The sequence below is a fragment of the Condylura cristata genome, unplaced genomic scaffold (assembly GCF_000260355.1).
Source record: "Condylura cristata isolate star-nosed mole 26May11 unplaced genomic scaffold, ConCri1.0 scaffold00001, whole genome shotgun sequence".
Classification (NCBI taxonomy): domain Eukaryota; kingdom Metazoa; phylum Chordata; class Mammalia; order Eulipotyphla; family Talpidae; genus Condylura; species Condylura cristata.
In genome coordinates, this window is record NW_004567102.1 from 10,558,531 (window position 1) to 10,561,906 (window position 3,376).

The following is a 3,376-nucleotide window of genomic DNA, read 5'->3' on the forward strand; positions in this document are numbered from 1 at the left end:
AGTACTTTCAATTTAAACTTCCAGTTAAAATCCGTAAAGGTTAGGAAGAAGCTTTCCCCCACCATTCTTCCTCGAGAGGCCCGTAGGCTGCAGCCATGAGATGGCATGACCTTGACGCCCCCCTTCCACAAGGATGCGCAGTAGTGTGTGTCCAAGTGGTCTAACCAGCCCCTTGTGCAGATGTAGCAGTGCAAGGCCCGGCAGGCCAAGGCCGTTTGCCAGGCCCCAGCCCCAGCCAGCCCCGGCCATCCGTGCCCCTCCAAGTGAGCCAGCAGGGGCGTCAGCCTGGAGGAGCTGCTGGTGGGAGGTAGCCACAAGAGAGTGGCCAGGACCATCCACATCTGCATCTCGGTGGACCCCAGGAGGTGAAACAAGCCCACCAACTCCCTGCAGGCCAACGCGCAGGGCTCCAGGAGGACCACTCCGAGCTGATCCTCCTCCCCCTGGGGGCCGCAGCCCCCACGAAGGGAGACAGCTCCGCTGAAGAACTGAAGTTGGCCATGCAGGTGACAGGGCCAGTCATGTGCATTTGGAATGTGCCCAAGAAGAAGGCCAGGCCCATCACAGGGGAGGAGAACTTCAAAGCCTCCGCCTGTCTCTGGATGGCACGGGCCAACACTTGGCTCTTCGGCATCTGGGCAAAGGGGGCCAAGGAAGCCACAGAGCCGGTCGGTGAAAAGGAAAAATAAATGGTAAGTTGTCAAAAAAAAAAGTTAGGTAGAAGTTTGGGTGGCTATGAGATTGTAAAAGCCTTGACCATTGTAACGGGAACGGGCGAGAAAATAATGATAATGATGAACAGCTATATGCCAGAGACATTTTGTGGGGGTGAAGTGGGGAATGGGATCAAAAACAGTGGGGGAGGGAAATGCACTGGACTATGGTGATGGCACATGGGTGACTTGGTGATAGGAAACCCAAGGAGATTGCAACTGAGATGGGAAAATGCACAAAAATCATGAAAAAATAAACTATTATAAAATTTTTAAAAAAGCCTTGTCCATCCACTAGAAAAACCAAGAAAAACCACAGGGTGGCAGAGGAGGGGCCAGCTTCCTTGGCCCTACTGGCTGGGGCTGAGCTTCAGAGTGAAAACATCTGCTCTGAGAGGCTGAAGGCTGAAGGGGGAGGCAGTGGAGGCAAGGACTTCTCCCTCCCCTCTGCAGTTGTGGATTCACTCAGCCCAAGGCCATCCCTCGACTTGGGAGAATAGCCCGCCTGCAACAGCGCCTCAGATCCACTGTGGTTTTGCTGCGCGGCACCAAGAGAGCTTACTTAACACATACTACTAAAAATCTCATCCAAAAATAAAGGAAAATATTCTTGTACCGGCCCCCACACACACCAATTCCTATTCTAAATTTCCCCCATTACTTGTGCTGTTAACGTTTAATTGGAGACCTGTATTCAAAAACTGAGACTGAATCTTTACACCAAAACAGAGCGGGTACCTTGAGGTGTCTGGCAGATAGCCCAGGGCGACACACATATCATGGGGAGGGGAAGAGCACCGCTTAGTCGGTAACTGTTTAATCAGAGCGTCGTGGAATATCGAAGAGCTCCTACGGGTTGGGGTGCACACACCTGAAGCAGCTGGATCCCCCTGTGGCACACCCAAGAACGGGGAGCTGATGAGGAGGCCATTTCTGTCCCAGCTTCAAAAGTCCCACGTCGAGGACCAGAGTGGCGCTGGTGGGATGATGCCAGGCGTCCAGTGCCACCGTGGGCGTCTCTGGGGAGGCAGTTGGGCTCTGGCCACGCTCACCTGGACAAGTCCTGCTTCCCGCCCCATCACCTCCTGCTTGCTCAGCATAAACTTAAAGGGCTGGTTTCTGTCCGGGGTCAGTCAAACTTGTTTCCACGTTCAGGCATTCCCATGTAGGGAGCCTTGCAGATTGGGCAGTGCTAGGGAAGGTGGCCATGTGGGGGACACGTCTCTGTTTGTGCCCCCACGGCTGTGGGTGCACCTGGATGCTCAGCACCATGGGCAGTGTGAACCACAAGCCCAGCTGGGGGCTGTTGCACAGCTCTGCCTGGGCTCTCTGAGCAGCCCCACACCAATGGGGAGTTGTTTTACAGACCCCCTAGAAGACTCTATCCTGCTTCACTCTCCCTACCAGGCCTGGCCTGGGCCCCTGGTCCACCCCAGCCAATGGGTCCAGGGTCTACTACTGAGGCCTGGGGTCAGCCCAGGGTTTTCTGCCCATGTTCCAGGCTCCCAGGCCCATTATCTGCCCTCAGAACACCCAGGCTTCATGGGGTGAGGGGGTGTCATTAAGGGCGGGCTATCAACTTCACAGGGTTAGGGGCCCTCAGAGACAAGCAGCCAGTACTTAGCAACCCTCACTCTGAGAAGGGTTCTCTTCTAAGTACTTTATTTTCATGCATTTTATCCTCAGCCTCCCTACAAGATAGATACTATTGTGTCCTAAAGTCACTTGCAAGGAACAAGATACACTTGTGCAAGTGACATATCCAGGAGTAAGTTGTCCTGCAACTTTGTGCCAGGGTCTGTGCTTATGGATTCCTGTAACCTGTGTCTCAGGCCAGCCACTGGTCTTCCTGAACTCAGCATGTCTTTGTTTCCACGACAGTCATGCCAGATGCCCCCATTCCTGCCAGGATCCAGGGCTGTGCTTGGGGACTTGACATCTGGGCCTTAGCCTCTGCCACTCAAGAACCACCACCTGCCTACACTTGCAGGCAGTGGGGAGCTCGCTGTGACATCAGAGGGCCCTCTGGAGAAGCAGGGCAAGTCCGCCTGCACCCTCTCCCACCCCCATATCTCCCAAGGCCTGCCCAAACCTGGCACCCCAGTTTGGTGGCCACATCCACAGCCAATCCCAGCCAGCGCTCCCCCACCCCATTCCCCGCACCCCCAGACCTCTGCTGCAAGGGCCCAGACAGGCCCGCCCCAGCCCCAAGGCCATTGGGTCACATTTGACCAAAGGTAGGTGCTAGGAGCCTTGTAGCCACTAGATGGCGAGAGATGCGCATAAATATGGGTTTGACCGCGGCGCCTCCCCAGTGGGAGAACAGGGGCCCCTTTATCATCAGTCATCCTTGATATTTACTTCGCTTTTATTCCCATTCCTCATCCCCACCCCAGATTCCACCATGTGCATGTATCTTGAAAAACAAACAGCAAATTTGCATTTCATACTACATCACATTCTAATTTTGCTCCCTCAGCACAGTATTTTTAAAGCTTGTCAGTGTTGCTAGTCCCTGGTGGGCACCCTCCACTTACTTACCAATTCCGAGGGGGATGGGCACCCAAATTTCCCCTGACACCTGTCAACAATCCTGCCATGGTTATCCTTGAACATGACCTGGGGGACCCTGCCTAAGATCTCAGGGAGCAGGATTGCCAGAT

The 3,376-nt window shown here is 54.3% G+C and overlaps 1 pseudogene; it reads left to right on the plus strand.

Moving 5' to 3' along the window:
- The first annotated feature begins 105 nt into the window (after positions 1 to 105).
- Positions 106 to 689, plus strand: LOC101627359 (annotated as a pseudogene).
- The last annotated feature ends 2,687 nt before the right edge of the window (positions 690 to 3,376 follow it).